Consider the following 21,963-nt stretch of genomic DNA (forward strand, 5'->3'; position numbering starts at 1 on the left):
CAGCAGTAACAACAACATCACCACCAAGATCCTCCTCATCATCATTAATATCATCCTCAGCAGTAACAACAACATCACCACCAAGATCCCCCATCATCATTAATATCATCCTCAGCAGTAACAACAACATCACCACCAAGATCCTCCTCATCATCATTAATATCATCCTCAGCAGTAACAACAACATCACCACCAAGATCCTCCTCATCATCATTAATATCATCCTCAGCAGTAACAACAACAACACCACCAAGATCCTCCTCATCATTAATATCATCCTCAGCAGTAACAACAACATCACCACCAAGATCCTCCTCATCATCATTAATATCATCCTCAGCAGTAACAACAACATCACCACCAAGATCCTCCTCATCATCATTAATATCATCCTCAGCAGTAACAACAACATCACCACCAAGATCCCCCTCATCATTAATATAATCCTCAGCAGTAACAACAACATCACCACCAAGATCCTCCTCCTCATTAATATCATCATCAGCAGTAACAACAACATCACCACCAAGATCCTCCTCCTCATCATTAATATCATCCTCAGCAGTAACAACAACATCACCACCAAGATCCTCCTCATCATCATTAATATCATCCTCAGCAGTAACAACAACATCACCACCAAGATCCTCCTCATCATCATTAATATCATCCTCAGCAGTAACAACAACATCACCACCAAGATCCTCCTCATCATCATTAATATCATCCTCAGCAGTAACAACAACATCACCACCAAGATCCTCCTCATCATCATTAATATCATCCTCAGCAGTAACAACAACATCACCACCAAGATCCTCCTCATCATCATTAATATCATCCTCAGCAGTAACAACAACATCACCACCAAGATCCCCCTCATCATTAATATCATCCTCAGCAGTAACAACATCACCAACAAGATCCTCCTCCTCATTAATATCATCCTCAGCAGTAACAACAACATCACCACCAAGATCCTCCTCCTCATCATTAATATCATCCTCAGCAGTAACAACAACATCACCACCAAGATCCTCCTCATCATCATTAATATCATCCTCAGCAGTAACAACAACATCACCACCAAGATCCTCCTCATCATCATTAATATCATCCTCAGCAGTAACAACAACATCACCACCAAGATCCTCCTCATCATCATTAATATCATCCTCAGCAGTAACAACAACATCACCACCAAGATCCTCCTCATCATTAATATCATCCTCAGCAGTAACAACAACATCACCACCAAGATCCTCCTCCTCATCATTAATATCATCCTCAGCAGTAACAACAACATCACCACCAAGATCCTCCTCATCATCATTAATATCATCCTCAGCAGTAACAACAACATCACCACCAAGATCCTCCTCATCATCATTAATATCATCCTCAGCAGTAACAACAACATCACCACCAAGATCCTCCTCATCATCATTAATATCATCCTCAGCAGTAGCAAGAACATCACCACCAAGATCCTCCTCATCCTCATTAATATCATCCTCAGCAGTAACAACAACATCACCACCAAGATCCTCCTCATCATCATTATCATCCTCAGCAGTAGCAAGAACATCACCACCAAGATCCTCCTCATCATTAATATCATCCTCAGCAGTAACAACAACATCACCACCAAGATCCTCCTCATCATCATTAATATCATCCTCAGCAGTAACAACAACATCACCACCAAGATCCTCCTCATCATCATTAATATCATCCTCAGCAGTAACATCATCATCGCTCAACTTTTTAAAACTGTGTGTCTTATACGCTGAAGAGTATTCTCAATTCCTGACTGCAAAAGTAATTCTAGTGAAGATTTGAGTGTGTGATATGTACATGACAAACTGGTGTTCACTGTTGTGCATCATTGAAGCAGCATTAACCTGCTGACATATAGAATTGTTTTAAAAAGGTCATACCAAGGACCATTTACCTATTTGATTTAGATATATATTTTTTATAAGATAACAAATATTATTTGATGAAACAATGAATCTGTCCTGACTGCTAATAGCACAGACAAACTCACTAACAGATAAACACCCTGGAACAACAAATAGACCCCCATTTTTTTTTTTTTCAATAAATAAAAATAATGTTTGTTCTGAAGTGTAAGCCCTATATTTGAAAGACACAGGAAAGATCAGGAAACTGCCCCCCTCCTCCCCAACGGCTTAGAATGTTATGGGTTAAAGAGGGAGGAACACTTAAAGTCTGTTTTTAGTCATACACACACGAGGAGAGGGACATTTCCAGCATTCTAGAAGAGTGACTGTAACAGGAGTGTGTGTGAATAAGTCAACTACTACATTTTTACATTTGACATTTTAGTCATAACCCCATATCACAGTAAGTAGATTTTTCTTCAGTAAAGTAGCTATTAGCAAAGACAGAGCTAGTAGGGGGGAGAGTCTAGTATGCTGCTAGGTCACCTGTGGTACAAGTCAGTATTCCACATTCATCCATGTCAGCTAGGTCACCTGTGATACAAGTCAGTATTCCACATTCATCCATGTCAGCTAGGTCACCTGTGACACAAGTCAGTATTCCACATTCATCCATGTCAGCTAGGTCACCTGTGATACAAGTCAGTATTCCACATTCATCCATGTCAGCTAGGTCACCTGTGATACAAGTCAGTATTCCACATCCATCTATGTCAGCTAGGTCACCTGTGATACAAGTCAGTATTCCACATTCATCCATGTCAGCTAGGTCACCTGTGATACAAGTCAGTATTCCACATTCATCCATGTCAGCTAGGTCACCTGTGATACAAGTCAGTATTCCACATTCATCCATGTCAGCTAGGTCACCTGTGATACAAGTCAGTATTCCACATCCATCTATGTCAGCTAGGTCACCTGTGATACAAGTCAGTATTCCACATTCATCCATGTCAGCTAGGTCACCTGTGATACAAGTCAGTATTCCACATTCATCCATGTCAGCTAGGTCACCTGTGATACAAGTCAGTATTCCACATTCATCCATGTCAGCTAGGTCACCTATGATACAAGTCAGAATCACAGGTGATATGTACATGTTGCTAGGAATACTGGAGTATAGAGGTAGATATGTACATGTAGTCAGGGATACTGGAGTATAGAGGTAGATATGTACATGTAGCCAGGGATACTGGAGTATAGAGGTAGATATGTACATGTAGTCAGGGATACTGGAGTATAGAGGTAGATATGTACATGTAGTCAGGGATACTGGAGTATAGAGGTAGATATGTACATGTAGTCAGGGATACTGGAGTATAGAGGTAGATATGTACATGTAGTCAGGGATACTGGAGTATAGAGGTAGATATGTACATGTAGTCAGGGATACTGGAGTATAGAGGTAGATATGTACATGTAGTCAGGGATACTGGAGTATAGAGGTAGATATGTACATGTAGTCAGGGATTAGGAGAAAGTGACTGGTAGCAAGACTAATAACAATAATAATAAACAGTATGTCAGCAGCATAAGTGGTGGGTGGATCAAATCAAATCAAATCAAATGTATTTATATAGCCCTTCGTACATCAGCTGATATCTCAAAGTGCTGTACAGAAACCCAGCCTAAAACCCCAAACAGCAAGCAATGCAGGTGTAGAAGCATGGTGGCTAGGAAAAACTCCCTAGAAAGGCCAAAACCTAGGAAGAAACCTAGAGAGGAACCAGGCTATGTGGGGTGGCCAGTCCTCTTCTGGCTGTGCCGGGTGGAGATTATAACAGAACATGGCCAAGATGTTCAAATGTTCATAAATGACCAGCATGGTCGAATAATAACAAGGCAGAACAGTTGAAACTGGATGTGTGTTAGTGTGTGTGTGTGTTAGTGAGTGTGTGTGTGTTAGTGAGTGTGTGTGTGTTAGTGAGTGTGTGTGTGTGTGTGTGTTAGTTAGTGTGTATGTTAGTGTGAGTCTGTATGTGTGTGCAGGAGTGTCACTGTATGTGTCATAGGTGAATATAGGCCTACATATAAACAGGGCTAAAAACAAGTGACTGGTAGCAAGAACGTGTAAATACACATGGTAATATACTAATGGTAATATATACCTTGCCTTCAGAAAGTGTTACAGACTGAATTTAAAATGGATTAAATACATACTTTTTGTCACTGGCCTACACACAATACCCAATAATGTCAAAGTGGAATTATGTTCTTCAAAATTATTACACATTTATTAAAAATGAAAAGCTGAAATGTCTTGAGTCAATAAGTATTCAACTCTTTTGTTATGGCCTAAATGAGTTCAGTTGTACACATGTGCTTAACAAGTCACATAATAAGTTGCAAGGACTCATTCTCTGTGCAATAATAGTGTTTAACATGAGTTTTGAATGACTACCCCATCTCTGTACCCCACACATACAATTATCTGTCATGTCCCTCAGTTAAGCAGTGAATTTCAAACACAGATTCAACCACAAAGACCAGGGAGGTTTTCCAACGCCTTGTAAAGAAGGGCCCCTATTGGTAGATGGGTAAACATATGATTATCCCCTTGAGCAGGGTGAAGTTATTCTGAAAATAATAATGGACAAATGCTCTACAATCCAGTTGTGGAAAGCTCTTAGAGACTTACCCAGAAAGACTTACAGCTGTAATTGCTACCAGTGGTGTAAAGTACCTAAGTATAAATACTTTGAAGTACTACTTAAGTAGTTTTTTGGGGTATCTGTACTTTACTATTTATATTTTTGGCAACTTTTACCCCACTACATTCTTAAAGAAAATAATGTACTTTTTACCCCATACATTTTCCCTGACACCCAAAAGTACTCGTTACATTTAGACATCTCTACTGCCTCTGATCTGGTAGACCCACGAAACATAGAACATCCCTAGTCATCTCTACTGCCTCTGATCTGGTAGACCCACTAAACAGAGAACATCCCTAGTCATCTCTACTGCCTCTGATCTGGTAGACCCACTAAACAGAGAACATCCATAGTCATCTCTACTGCCTCTGATCTGGTAGACCCACTAAACAGAGAACATCCATAGTCATCTCTACTGCCTCTGATCTGGTAGACCCACTAAACAGAGAACATCCATAGTCATCTCTACTGCCTCTGATCTGGTAGACCCACGAAACAGAGAACATCCCTGGTCATCTCTACTGCCTCTGATCTGGTAGACCCACTAAACAGAGAACATCCCTGGTCATCTCTACTGCCTCTGATCTGGTAGACCCACGAAACAGAGAACATCCCTAGTCATCTCTACTGCCTCTGATCTGGTAGACCCACTAAACAGAGAACATCCATAGTCATCTCTACTGCCTCTGATCTGGTAGACCCACTAAACAGAGAACATCCCTGGTCATCTCTACTGCCTCTGATCTGGTAGACCCACTAAACAGAGAACATCCCTGGTCATCTCTACTGCCTCTGATCTGGTAGACCCACTTAACGCAAGTGCTTGGCTATCCTGGCTATCCTGGCTATCCGTATATAAAATAAACACATTGTGCCGTCTGGTTGGCTTAATATAAGACATTTTAAATGATTTGTACTTTTACTTTTGATACTTGAGTATATTTAAATCCAAATACTTTAAGACTTTTACTCAAGTAATATTTTACTGGGTGACTTTCACCTCAACTTGAGTCATTTTCTGTCACGATCGTGTGGAGAGACGGACCAAGGCGCAGCGTGATTGGAGTTCCACATCTTTATTTTAGTGAAACTTGAAACAAACCAAGACACAAAAAACGACAGTGTAGTACTGAGGTGCTACACGCACTCTCTCAAAAACAATCTCCCACAAAGCAGGTTGGAAAAGGGAACCCTTAAGTATGATCCCCAATTAGAGACAACGAACATCAGCTGCCTCTAATTGGGAACCATACCAAGAGCAACAACATAGAACTATATCACCTAGAACACCCCCTAGTCACACCCTGACCTACTACACCATAGAGAACCAAGGGCTCTCTATGGACAGGGCGTGACATTTTCTATTAAGGTATCTTTACTTTTACTCAAGTATGATCATTGGGTACTTTTCCCACAACTGCTAACATGAAAAATTACCAGCCACACACGGCAGACTGACTTGCTACTGGATACATGCAGTGACTAGCTAGCATGCTAGCAGCTTCATTTGAAAATCTACCTAGGCAAGCCAGTTAAAAACAAATTAATATTTTTAGTGACAGCCTAGGAACAGTGGGTTAACTGCCTTGTTTAGAGGCAGAATGACATTTTAATACCTTGTCAGCTCAGGGATTCGTTCTAGCAACCTTTCGGTTACTGGCCCAATGCTCTTACCACGAGGCTACATGCCGCCCCATCATACAGAACACACCAACATGGAAGACAAAAGCCCTTTGTGTTTGGCTGTTGTCCAGGGTGTCCAGGCCTCTAGAGACCACTAATAGAAACAGCTTATTAAGGTCATAGTCTGGAATCCACAGAATGAGGATGAGGAATGTGAAGATAAGGAATACTGCATTAACATTACTGTGTCAATAATGCTGTTGAGTTCATGTGGTTTCATATCGACATTAAGGTAAGGGGTTAGAGGTTAGATAAATGGCTGAGTGTTAAAATCAACTTTACCAAAGTGACAACAAGGGCACAGAATTCCCTCTCACCCCCCCCCCCCTGTTCCAACAATATCTCTTTCTCTTTTTCTCCCTCGCTTTTTCTGTTTGACATTGTTCTCAGGCCTTAGTCGGTCTTCATTGAAACCTCCCACAAAGGAGTCTGAGTCTAAGTTCTCCAGCCCTTGCAGTGTTGCATAGTGGTAGAATACAGTATAGAACCATTACAGAACAGAGGACAGAGCATGTTACAGAATTACAGTACCAGTCAAAAGTTTGGGCACGCCTACTCATTCAAGGGTTTTTCTTTATTTTTACTATTTTCTACATTGTAGAATAATAGTTTAGACATCGAAACTAGGAAATAACACATGGAATCATGTAGTAACCAAAAAACTGTTAAACAAATCAAAATATGTTAAATTTGAAATTCTTTAAAGTAGCCATCCTTGATAACAGCGTTACACACGCTTGGCATTCTCACAAAAAGATTCACAAAGGGTGCTTTTCCAACAGTCTTGAAGGAGTTCCCACATATGCTGAGCACTTCTTGGCAAATCTTAATTGGGTTGAGGTCGAGTGATTGTGGAGGCCAGGTCATCTGATGCAGCACTCCATCACTCTCCTTCTTGGTCAAATAGCCCTTACATAGCCTGGAGGTGTGTTGGGTCATTGTGCTGTTGAAAAACAAATGATAGTGGGACTAAGCGCGAACCAGATTGGATGGTGTATCGCTGCAGAATGCTGTGGTAGTCATGCTGGTTAAGTGTGTCTTGAATTCTAAATAAATCACTGACAGTGTCACCAGCAAAGCACCCCCACACCTCCTTCTCCATGCTTCACAGTGGGAACCACACATGCAGAAATCATCCGTTCACCTACAGTACTCTGGTTCTCACAAAGACACGGCGGTTGGAACCAAAAATCTCAAATTAGGACTCATCAGACCAAAGGACAGATTTCCACTGGTCTAATGTCCATTGCTCACGTTTCTTGGCCCAAGCAAGTCTCTTCTTCTTATTGGTGTCCTGTAGTTGTGGTTTCTTTGCAGCAATTCGACCATGAAGGCCTGATTCACAAAGTCTCCTCTGCACAGTTGATGTTGAGATGTGTCTGTTACTTGAACTCGGTGAAACAATTATTTGGGCTGCAATCTGAGGTGGAGTAAACTCTAATGAACTTCTCCTCTGCAGCAGAGGTAACTCTGGGTCTTCCTTTCCTGTGGTGGTCCTCATGAGAGCCAGTTTCATCATAGCGCTTGATGGTTTTTGCGACTGCACATGAAGAAACCTTCAAAGGTCTTGAAATTTTCCAGATTGACTGACCTTCATGTTTTAAAGTGATGATGGAATGTTGTTTCTCTCTGCTTATATGAGGTTTTCTTGCCATAATATGGACTTGGTCTTTTACCAAATAGGGCTCTTCTGTATACCACCCCTACCTCGTCACAACACAACTGACTGATTCAAACGCATTAAGAAGGAAAAAAATTCCACAAATTAACTTTTAACAAGGCGCACCTGTTAACTGAAATGCAAAGCTGTCATCAAGGCAAAGGGGGGCCACTTTGAAGAATCTCAAATATAGAAGATATTTTGATTTGTTTAACACTTATTTTTTTATTACTACATAATTCCATATGTGCTATATATAGAGAGAAAGATGGGATTAGAGAGAGAGAGCATGTGCGTTTCCTGGTTTACTCCCAGTTTTGGGAAAGGGGTTTCACCGTGGTAACAGGTGTGCGCATGTGCTCTGCAATGTCATCAGCAGAGCTGGTCTCTCTTTTTCTGAAAAGTTTTCTTCCAACAAACAGACCACTCTCCTCACCCCCTCGCTAACACAGCACACTTTCTGACTTCCTCTCATTCTCTCCTCTCTCTTTCTTACCTCTCTGTCCCTCTCCTCTCTCTTTCTTACCTCTCTGTCCCTCTCCTCTCTCTTTCTTACCTTTCCCCCCCTCTCTGTCCCTCTCCTCTCTCTTTCTTACCTCTCACCCCCTCTCTGTCCCTCTCCTCTCTCTTTCTTACCTCTCTTTCCCTCTCCTCTCTCTTTCTTACCTCTCACCCCCTCTCTGTCCCTCTCCTCTCTCTTTCTTACCTCTCACCCTCTCTCTGTCCCTCTCCTCTCTCTTTCTTACCTCTCACCCCCTCTCTGTCCCTCTCCTCTCTCTTTCTTACCTCTCTTTCCCTCTCCTCTCTCTTTCTTACCTCTCACCCCCTCTCTGTCCCTCTCCTCTCTCTTTCTTACCTCTCACCCTCTCTCTGTCCCTCTCCTCTCTCTTTCTTACCACTCTGTCCCTCTCCTCTCTCTTTCTTACCTCTCACCCTCTCTCTGTCCCTCTCCTCTCTCTTTCTTACCTCTCACCCCCTCTCTGTCCCTCTCCTCTCTCTTTCTTACCTTTCACCCCCTCTCTGTCCCTCTCCTCTCTCTTTCTTAGCTCTCACCCCCTCTCTGTCCCTCTTCTCTCTCTTTCTTACCTCTAACCCTCTCTCTGTCCCTCTCCTCTCTCTTTCTTAGCTCACACCCCCTCTCTGTCCCTCTCCTCTCTCTTTCTTAGCTCACACCCCCTCTCTGTCCCTCTCCTCTCTCTTTCTTAGCTCACACCCCCTCTCTGTCCCTCTCCTCTCTCTTTCTTAGCTCACACCCCCTCTCTGTCCCTCTCCTCTCTCTTTCTTACCTCTCACCCCCTCTCTGTCCCTATCCTCTCTCTTTCTTACCTCTCACCCTCTCTCTGTCCATCTCCTCTCTCTTTCTTAGCTCACACCCCCTCTCTGTCCCTCTCCTCTCTCTTTCTTACCTCTCACCCTCTCTCTGTCCCTATCCTCTCTCTTTCTTACCTCTCACCCTCTCTCTGTCCCTATCCTCTCTCTTTCTTACCTCTCACCCCCAATGCTCTCTTGTTTTCAATAAGATCATGTTCTGAGAGTGTGCTGGGAAAATGTACTGAATAGCAAGCAGAGAATAGAATAATTGTAAGCAGCTCGACTACCGCAACAACACTACCACAACAACGCTACCACAACAACACTACCACATCAACACTACCACATCAACATCAACACATCAACACTACCACAACAATGCTACCACATCAACACTACCACAACAACACTACCACATCAACACTACCACAACAACACTACCACATCAACACTACCACATCAACACTACAAATCAAATTTAAATCAAATCAAATTTATTTATATAGCCCTTCGTACATCAGCTGATATCTCAAAGTGCTGTACAGAAACCCAGCCTAAAACCCCAAACAGCAAACAATGCAGGTGTAAAAGCACGGTGGCTAGGAAAACTCCCTAGAAAGGCCAAAACCTAGGAAGAAACCTAGAGAGGAACCGGGCTATGTGGGGTGGCCAGTCCTCTTCTGGCTGTGCCGGGTAGAGATTATAACAGAACATGACCAAGATGTTCAAATGTTCATAAATGACCAGCATGGTCGAATAATAATAAGGCAGAACAGTTGAAACTGGAGCAGCAGCACAGTCAGGTGGACTGGGGACAGCAAGGAGCCTTCATGTCAGGTAGTCCTGGGGCACGGTCCTAGGGCTCAGGTCAGTTGAAACTGGAGCAGGAGCATGGCCAGGTGGACTGGGGACAGCAAGGAGTCCTCATGTCAGGTAGTCCTGGGACATGGTCCTAGGGCTCAGGTCCTCCGAGAGAGAGAAAGAAAGAGAGAAGGAGAGAATTAGAGAACGCACACTTAGATTCACACAGGACACCGAATAGGACAGGAGAAGTACTCCAGATATAACAAACTGACCCTAGCCCCCCGACACATAAACTACTGCAGCATAAATACTGGAGGCTGAGACAGGAGGGGTCAGGAGACACTGTGGCCCCATCCGAGGACACCCCGGACAGGGCCAAACAGGAAGGATATAACCCCACCCACTTTGCCAAAGCACATCCCCCACACCACTAGAGGGATATCTTCAACCACCAACTTACCATCCTGAGACAAGGCCGAGTATAGCCCACAAAGATCTCCGCCACGGTACAACCCAAGGGGGGCAACCCAGACAGGCCGACCACAACAGTGAATCAACCCACCCAGGTGACGCACCCCCCAGGGACGGCACGAGAGAGCCCCAGCAAGCCAGTGACTCAGCCCCGTAACAGGGTTAGAGGCAGAGAATCCCAGTGGAAAGAGGGGAACCGGCCAGGCAGAGACAGCAAGGGCGGTTCGTTGCTCCAGAGCCTTTCCGTTCACCTTCCCACTCCTGGGCCAGACTACACTCAATCATATGACCCACTGAAGAGATGAGTCTTCAGTAAAGACTTAAAGGTTGAGACCGAGTTTGCGTCTCTGACATGGGTAGGCAGACCGTTCCATAAAAATGGAGCTCTATAGGAGAAAGCCCTGCCTCCAGCTGTTTGCTTAGAAATTCTAGGGACAATTAGGAGGCCTGCGTCTTGTGACCGTAGCGTACGTGTAGGTATGTACGGCAGGACCAAATCAGAGAGGTAGGTAGGAGCAAGCCCATGTAATGCTTTGTAGGTTAGCAGTAAAACCTTGAAATCAGCCCTTGCTTTGACAGGAAGCCAGTGTAGAGAGGCTAGCACTGGAGTAATATGATCAAATTTTTTGGTTCTAGTCAGGATTCTAGCAGCCGTATTTAGCACTAACTGAAGTTTATTTAGTGCTTTATCCGGGTAGCCGGAAAATAGAGCATTGCAGTAGTCTAACCTAGAAGTGACAAAAGCATGGATTAATTTTTCTGCATCATTTTTGGACAGAAAGTTTCTGATTTTTGCAATGTTACGTAGATGGAAAAAAGCTGTCCTCGAAATGGTCTTGATATGTTCTTCAAAAGAGAGATCAGGGTCCAGAGTAACGCCGAGGTCCTTCACAGTTTTATTTGAGACGACTGTACAACCATTAAGATTAATTGTCAGATTCAACAGAAGATCTCTTTGTTTCTTGGGACCTAGAACAAGCATCTCTGTTTTGTCCGAGTTTAATAGTAGAAAGTTTGCAGCCATCCACTTCCTTATGTCTGAAACACATGCTTCTAGCGAGGGCAATTTTGGGGCTTCACCATGTTTCATTGAAATGTACAGCTGTGTGTCATCCGCATAGCAGTGAAAGTTTACATTATGTTTTCGAATAACATCCCCAAGAGGTAAAATATATAGTGAAAACAATAGTGGTCCTAAAACAGAACCTTGAGGAACACCGAAATGTACAGTTGATTTGTCAGAGGACAAACCATTCACAGAGACAAACTGATATCTTTCCGACAGATAAGATCTAAACCAGGCCAGAACTTGTCCGTGTAGACCAATTTGGGTTTCCAATCTCTCCAAAAGAATGTGGTGATCGATGGTATCAAAAGCAGCACTAAGGTCTAGGAGCACGAGGACAGATGCAGAGCCTCGGTCCGATGCCATTAAAATGTCATTTACCACCTTCACAAGTGCCGTCTCAGTGCTATGATGGGGTCTAAAACCAGACTGAAGCATTTCGTATACATTGTTTGTCTTCAGGAAGGCAGTGAGTTGCTGCGCAACAGCCTTCTCTAAAATCTTTGAGAGGAATGGAAGATTCGATATAGGCCGATAGTTTTTTATATTTTCTGGGTCAAGGTTTGGCTTTTTCAAGAGAGGCTTTATTACTGCCACTTTTAGTGAGTTTGGTACACATCCAGTGGATAGAGAGCCGTTTATTATGTTCAACATAGGAGGGCCAAGCACAGGAAGCAGCTCTTTCAGTAGTTTAGTTGGAATAGGGTCCAGTATACAGCTTGAAGGTTTAGAGGCCATGATTATTTTCATCATTGTGTCAAGAGATATAGTACTAAAACACTTGAGCGTCTCTCTTGATCCTAGGTCCTGGCAGAGTTGTGCAGACTCAGGACAACTGAGGTTTGGAGGAATACGCAGGTTTAAAGAGGAGTCCGTAATTTGCTTTCTAATAATCATAATCTTTTCCTCAAAGAAGTTCATGAATTTATCACTGCTAAAGTGAAAGTCATCCTCTCTTGGGGAATGCTGCTTTTTAGTTAGCTTTGCCACAGTATCAAAAGGAATTTCGGATTGTTCTTATTTTCCTCAATTAAGTTAGAAAAATAGGACGATCGAGCAGCAGTAAGGGCTCTTCGGTACTGCACGGTACCGTCCTTCCAAGCTAGTCGGAAGACTTCCAGTTTGGTGTGGCGCCATTTCCGTTCCAATTTTCTGGAAGCTTGCTTCAGAGCTCGGGTATTTTCTGTGTACCAGGGAGCTAGTTTCTTATGAGACATTTTTTAGTTTTTAGGGGTGCAACTGCATCTAGGGTATTGCGCAAGGTTAAATTGAGATCCTCAGTTAGGTGGTTAACGGATTTTTGTCCTCTGGCGTCCTTGGGTAGGCAGAGGGAGTCTGGAAGGGCATCAAGGAATCTTTGTGTTGTCTGTGAATTTATAGCACGACTTTTGATGTTCCTTGGTTGGGGTCTGAGCAGATTATTTGTTGCAATTGCAAACGTAATAAAATGGTGGTCCGATAGTCCAGGATTATGAGGAAAAACATTAAGATCCACAACATTTATTCCATGGGACAAAACTAGGTCCAGCGTATGACTGTGACAGTGAGTGGGTCCAGAGACATGTTGGACAAAACCCACTGAGTCGATGATGGCTCCAAAGCCTTTTGGAGTGGGTCTGTGGACTTTTCCATGTGAATATTAAAGTCACCAAAGATTAGAATATTATCTGCAATGACTACAAGGTCTGATAGGAATTCAGGGAACTCAGTGAGAAACGCTGTATATGGCCCAGGAGGCCTGTAAACAGTAGCTATAAAAGTGATTGAGTAGGCTGCATAGATTTCATGACTAGAAGCTCAAAAGACGAAAACGTCATTTTTTTTTTTGTAAATTGAAATTTGCTATCGTAAATGTTAGCAACACCTCCGCCTTTGCGGGATGCACGAGGATATGGTCACTAGTGTAGCCAGGAGGTGAGGCCTCATTTAACACAGTAAATTCATCAGGCTTAAGCCATGTTTCAGTCAGGCCAATCACATCAAGATTATGATCAGTGATTAGTTCATTGACTATAATTGCCTTTGAAGTAAGGGATCTAACATTAAGTAGCCCTATTTTGAGATGTGAGGTATCATGATCTCTTTCAGTAATGACAGGAATGGAGGTGGTCTTTATCCTAGTGAGATTGCTAAGGCGAACACCGCCATGTTTAGTTTTGCCCAACCTAGGTCGAGGCACAGACACGGTCTCAATGGTGATAGCTGAGCTGACTACACTGACTATGCTAGTGGCAGACTCCACTATGCTGGCAGGCTGGCTAATAGCCTGCTGCCTGGCCTGCACCCTATTTCATTGTGGAGCTAGAGGAGTTAGAGCCCTGTCTATGTTGGCAGATAAGATGAGAGCACCCCTCCAGCTAGGATGGAGTCCGTCACTCCTCAGCAGGTCAGGCTTGGTCCTGTTTGTGGGTGAGTCCCAGAAAGAGGGCCAATTATCTACAAATTCTATCTTTTGGGAGGGGCAGAAAACAGTTTTCAACCAGCGATTGAGTTGTGAGACTCTGCTGTAGAGCTCATCACTCCCCCTAACTGGGAGGGGGCCAGAGACAATTACTCGATGCCGACACATCTTTCTAGCTGATATGCACGCAGAAGCTATGTTGCGCTTGGTGATCTCTGACTGTTTCATCCTAACATCGTTGGTGCCGACGTGGATAACAATATCTCTATACTCTCTACACTCGCCAGTTTTAGCTTTAGCCAGCACCATCTTCAGATTAGCCTTAACGTCGGTAGCCCTGCCCCCGGGTAAACAGTGTATGATCGCTGGATGATTCGCTTTAAGTCTAATACTGCGGGTAATGGAGTCGCCAATGACTAGAGTTTTCAATTTGTCAGAGCTAATGGTGGGAAGCTTCGGCGTCTCAGACCCCGTAACGGGAGGAGTAGAGACCAGAGAAGACTCGGCCTCTGACACCGACCCGCTGCTTAATGGGGAAAACCGGTTGAAAGTTTCTGTCTGCTGAATGAGCGACACCGGTTGAGCGTTCCTACAGCATTTCCTTCCAGAAACCGTGAGAAAGTTGTCCGGCTGCGGGGACTGTGCCAGGGGATTTATACTACTATCTGCACTTACTGGTGGCACAGACGCTGTTTCATCCTTTCCTACACTGAAATTACCCTTGCCTAACGATTGCGTCTGAAGCTGGGCTTGCAGTACAGCTATCCTCGCCGTAAGGCGAACACAGCGGCTGCAATTAGAAGGCATCATGTTAATGTTACTACTTAGCTTCGGCTGTTGGAGGTCCTGACGAATCGTGTCCAGATAAAGCGTCCGGAGTGAAAAAGTTGAGGAAAAAATAAATATATGAACGGTAATTAAAAAGTGAAACCCGTAAAGTTGTCAGGTAGCAAAATAGGTTGGCAACAAAACGCACAGCAATTCGAAAACAAGCCTGCAAGTTGTGACCGGAAATGTATCATCGGAAATGTGACATCAACACTACCACAACAACACTACCACATCAACACTACCACATCAACACTATCACATCAACACTACCATAACAACACTACCACAACAACACTACCACATCAACACTACCACATCAACACTACCACATCAACACTACCACAACAACACTACCACATCACCACTACCACAACAACACTACCACAACAACACTACCACATCAACACTACCACATCAACACTACCACAACAACACTACCACATCAACACTACCACATCAACACTACCACATCAACACTACCACATCAACACTATCACATCAACACTACCATAACAACACTACCACATCAACACTATCACAACAACACTACCACAACAACACTACCACATCAACACTACCACATCAACACTACCACAACAACACTACCACAACAACACTACCACATCAACACTACCACATCAACACTACCACATCAACACTACCACATCAACACTACCACATCAACACTACCACATCAACACTACCACAACAACACTACCACATCAACACTACCACATCAACACTACCACAACAACACTACCACAACAACACTACCACAACAACACTACCACATCAACACTACCACATCAACACTACCACATCAACACTACCACAACAACACTACCACATCAACACTACCACATCAACACTACCACATCAACACTACCACAACAACACTAACACATCAACACTACCACATCAACACTACCACAACAACACTATCACATCAACACTACCACATCAACACTACCACATCAACACTACCACAACAACACTACCACATCAACACTACCACATCAACACTACCACAACAACACTATCGCATCAACACTACCACAACAACACTATCACATCAACACTACCACATCAACACTACCACATCAACACTACCACTTCAACACTACCACAACAACACTACCACAACAACACTACCACAACAACCCTACCACATCAACACTACCACATCAACACTACCACAACAACACTACCACATCAACACGACCACAACAACACTACCACATCAACACTACCACATCAACACTACCACAACAACACTACCACAACAACACTACCACATCAACACTACCACATCAACACTACCACAACAACACTACCACATCAACACTACCACATCAACACTACCACAACAACACTACCACAACAACACTACCACATCAACACTACCACAACAACACTACCACATCAACACTACCACAACAACACTACCACATCAACACTACCACATCAACACTACCACATCAACATCAACACATCAACACTACCACATCAACACGACCACAACAACACTACCACAACAACACTACCACAACAACACTACCACATCAACACTACCACATCAACACTACCACAACAACACTACCACAACAACACTACCACATCAACACTACCACAACAACACTACCACAACAACACTACCACATCAACACTACCACATCAACACTACCACATCAACATCAACACATCAACACTACCACATCAACACGACCACAACAACACTACCACATCAACACTACCACATCAACACTACCACATCAACACTACCACATCAACACTACCACAACAACACTACCACAACAACACTACCACATCAACACTACCACATCAACACTACCACATCAACACTACCACATCAACACTACCACAACAACACTACCACATCAACACTACCACATCAACACTACCACAACAACACTACCACATCAACACTACCACATCAACACTACCACATCAACACTACCACATCAACACTACCACATCAACACTACCAAAACAACACTACCACATCAACACTACCACAACAACACTACCACAACAACACTACCACATCAACACTACCACATCAACACTACCACATCAACACTACCACAACAACACTACCACAACAACACTACCACATCAACACTACCACAACAACACTACCACATCAACACTACCACATCAACACTACCACAACAACACTACCACATCAACACTACCACATTAACACTACCACAACAACACTACCACAACAACACTACCACAACAACACTACCACAACAACACTACCACATCAACACATCAACACTACCACAACAACCCTACCACATCAACACTACCACATCAACAGTACCACATCAACACTATCACAACAACACTACCACATCAACACTACTACATCAACACGACCACATCAACACTACCACATCAACACTACCACAACAACACTACCACATCAACACTACCACAACAACACTACCACATCAACACTACCACATCAACACTACCACAACAACACTATCACATCAACACTACCACATCAACACGACCACATCAACACTACCACAACAACACTACCACATCAACACTACCAAATCAACACTACCACAACAACACTATCACATCAACACTACCACATCAACACTACCACATCAACACTACCACATCAACACTACCACAACAACACGACCACAACAACACTACCACAACAACCCTACCACATCAACACTACCACATCAACACTACCACATCAACACTACCACAACAACACTACCACATCAACACGACCACAACAACACTACCACAACAACACTACCACATCAACACTACCACAACAACACTACCACAACAACACTACCACAACAACACTACCACAACAACACTACCACATCAACACTACCACATCAACACTACCACATCAACACTACCACATCAACACTACCACATCAACACTACCACATCAACATCAACACTACCACATCAACACTACCACATCAACACTACCACAACAACACTACCACATCAACACTACCACATTAACACTACCACATCAACACTACCACATCAACACTACCACATCAACACTACCACATCAACACTACCACAACAACACTACCACATCAACACTACCACAACAACACTACCACAACAACACTACCACAACAACACTACCACATCAACACTACCACATCAACACTACCACATCAACACTACCACATCAACACTACCACATCAACACTACCACATCAACACTACCACAACAACACTACCACATCAACACTACCACATCAACACTACCACAACAACACTACCACATCAACACTACCACAACAACACTACCACATCAACACTACCACATCAACACTACCACATCAACACTACCACATCAACACTACCACATCAACACTACCACATCAACACTACCACATCAACAGTACCACAACAACACTACCACAACAACACTACCACAACAACACTACCACATCAACACTACCACAACAACACTACCACATCAACACTACCACATCAACACTACCACAACAACACTACCACATCAACACTACCACAACAACACTACCACAACAACACTACCACATCAACACTACCACAACAACACTACCACATCAACACTACCACAACAACACTACCACATCAACACGACCACAACAGATCCGTTCCAGCCATTATTATGAGCCCTCCTCCCCTCAGCAGCCTCCACTGCAACACACCATTGGTAGAGCTTTCTTTGCTGGTGGAAAAGAGGAAACAGGGGGAAGTTAAAGTTAAAGTGGAAAGAATAGGAGACTCTGACCTTTAACCCTTGAATCTGGTGGTGTTTAGTAACACCAAAGATGGTGGACAAAAGAGGACGTCATACTCAGGCTGTTTAGTATTGAAAACAATGTGTCTTGGGGGGAGTGGGTTCGCTTGGGGGGTGGGTATCCCATAGACACCAATTTGATAGCAGCTGGGTCTGGTCTGCTTAGTTCATCAACTGTATATGAACCAGAAAAAATGAGGGAGTGGGATGTCTCGCTTCCTCTTCCATCTCTGGTAATACTGTGGTCTGGAGTCACTGAGCTAGCGAGGGGGAGTGTAAAGATTTACACAAAATACCTAAGGGTTAAGGGCTTGAGGCCAGGCCGGGGCTAGGGAGGGCTTTGAGGCCAGGCCAGGGCTGGGGAGGGGGTACGGGCTCAGGGTCTACTGTATGTGGTCTGAGGGAATTTGGAATTAAGAAGCAGCACCCCCTCTTATGGGGAACCAAGGCACCACCACAGAGACACTATTCAATTATTAAATATGTAATTCTGTGGACACCACAATTTCCACACTGCTGTGAGATCACTTCCTGCTCCAGTGTTTCTGCAGGTTTATACAGGAAGCAAAACCTCAGCTTGACCCTGGAGTTTGATCTCAATTCCTCTCTCCAAGAACACTCACCTTCCACCAGTGTGTGTGTGTATGTGTGTGTGTGTTCTGTTCTGTTTTTGTAGGTACGTTTGCATGTAGATATGGCATATGTGGTATGCATGTCTATCAGTGGAGGCTCCTCAGGGGAGGAAGGGGAGCTCCATCCTCGTCAGTGAAATGCCCCCAAAAATAAGTGAAACGTTAAAAAAAGTTATCCTTTTTAGATAAAACTATACTAAATATATTTATATGTCACCAAATAATTTATTAAAATACACTGTTTTGGAATGAAGGTCTACAGTAACTTCAACAGCATTGTCTGGGCTAGCACCATGGTGTAGCCAGAGGACAGCTAGCTTCCGTCCTCCTCTGGCTACATTGACTTCAATACAAAACCTACGAACTCGTAGGCCTCAACCCCTTCCACAGACATGCATGGTAATTATGAATACTTACGGAGGACGTCCTCCAACCAATCAAAGCTTCTGCAGAATGAATTGACATGTTATCCATCCAATCATAGAATTAGGATCAGAGAATGAACCTAGTGAGTTGTATTGGGATTGTGCCACAGAGCATTATGGGGGTTCTATGTGTTGAGAACATGGTGAAATTGTTGGATGGAGATTAAGAGTGAAGAGTGATAGTTGAGCATTTTTTATATATTATTCAATTCAAGTTAGTTTTGTTTTTAAATTACAGGAGACGGAGGGGGTATATTATAAATTGTTTTCTTGGTTTTAGAACTTTATTTTTGTGTCCAGTTATTGTAATTGATTTAAATTAGCCTAACTTCAATAGCTAGTTAGCTAGCTACCAGCGCAATTGTGCAGTTTTCTCTGCCAAAATGGCCAACGCTGCCAAAAATGTTGTGACATTTTTGTTGAAGAACCCCTTTCATTCTCTGGGGTACACGGAAAATATGTGAATTGAAAGTGAGTGTTGACTCTCTGCCTGAGATCAGATTCAATTAAAAATAATGAAAAGGTGAGGGCGTTCAATACCACCTGGTATCAAAAGTATATCTGTTTAACAGGGAGCCTTTCATCAAGCCGCCTGTATTGCTGGCCTTGCCTGCTTTTGGAAAGCCTGAGCCTTGGTCAAAAGATGGATACTGTGACCTGAAGAACATTGATCGTTCAGCTAAACAGAATAACAAAAGCAGGGAGCGTATAAATGCCCACATCAGATTCAAGCTTCTGGGAAAAAAGCATATCAACACCAAAGCTTATCAACACCACCACATTTTTGGGCATGCAAGAATGAGCTTTTTAGAGGACACGACGAGAGGGAACGTTCCGCTAACAAGGGAAACTACAAGGAGCTTGCAGAGGTCACTACACGCTACGATGCTTTACTTGCTGAACATATCGAACTTTCGACTGTCTTTTCTGGGATGTCGAAAACAATTCTGAGCGATTTGATAGCTTCCATCTTTCATCCATTAAAAGATAGATTAAAGAGAGAGGTTGACGAGGCGCATTTTTTAAAACGTGCACTCAACTAGGCTTTCCAATTCCCCCCGGTAGTTATTTAATAAAGATGATAACACAATCACTCCGGACAGACACAAGCAAAAACTCATGACATAAATGTTGCAGGCTACACCTAAACATTAGAAATCCGACATGCTGTATGGGATGAAAACAATACTATTTTTTCTGTCCGATCAACTGTAGGCTGCTAATAAGAGCAGCTGTATAACGTTACATCCTATGGGCTAGTTACATCCTATGGGCTAGTTACATCCTAAGGGCTAGTTACATGCTATGGGCTAGTTACATCCTATGGGCTAGTTACATCCTAAGGGCTAGTTACATGCTATGGGCTAGTTACATCCTATGGGCTAGTTACATCCTATGGGATAGTTACATCCTATGGGCTAGTTACATCCTAAGGGCTAGTTACATCCTATGGGCTAGTTACATCCTAAGGGCTAGTTACATCCTATGGGCTAGTTACATCCTAAGGGCTAGTTACATGCTATGGGCTAGTTACATCCTATGGGCTAGTTACATCCTATGGGATAGTTACATCCTATGGGCTAGTTACATCCTATGGGCTAGTTACATCCTATGGGCTAGTTACATCCTATGGGCTAGTTACATCCTATGGGCTAGTTACATCCTATGGGCTAGTTACATGCTATGGGCTAGTTACATCCTATGGGCTAGTTACATCCTATGGGCTAGTTACATCCTATGGGCTAGTTACATCCTATGGGCTAGTTACATCCTATGGGCTAGTTACATCATATGGGCTAGTTACATCCTATGGGCTAGTTACATCCTATGGGCTAGTTACATCCTATGGGCTAGTCCATCTGGTCAGGGTAAACTAATAATGTTACATCCTATGGGCTAGTTACATCCTATGGGCTAGTTACATCCTATGGGCTAGTTACATCCTATGGGCTAGTTACATCCTATGGGCTAGTCCATCTGGTCAGGGTAAACTAATAATGTTACATCCTATGGGCTAGTTACATCCTATGGGCTAGTTACATCCTATGGGCTAGTCCATCTGGTCAGGGTAACTCATTGGTAACGTTATGTATTTATGGTCCATTTATTTGTCAGGATAAAATGTGACTGATCAAATGTAGTTTATATTCAGCATTGGGCTGGCTAGGCTGCCTATATGTTTTTAATCCAAAATGATTCACTGGAATTATTCAGTCAACATAATAGTGATGACAGATGTGA

The 21,963-nt window shown here is 43.2% G+C and overlaps 1 protein-coding gene across 1 annotated transcript in view; it reads right to left on the reverse strand.

The window, feature by feature from the left end:
* The window catches only part of LOC118373797 (TRAF2 and NCK-interacting protein kinase-like), a 131,675-nt gene that overhangs the window by 80,909 nt on the left and 28,803 nt on the right, over positions 1 to 21,963 (reverse strand). The gene's annotated exons all lie outside the window — the stretch shown is intronic.

This window comes from Oncorhynchus keta, chromosome 4 (genome assembly GCF_023373465.1).
Source record: "Oncorhynchus keta strain PuntledgeMale-10-30-2019 chromosome 4, Oket_V2, whole genome shotgun sequence".
Taxonomy (NCBI): Eukaryota; Metazoa; Chordata; class Actinopteri; order Salmoniformes; family Salmonidae; genus Oncorhynchus; species Oncorhynchus keta.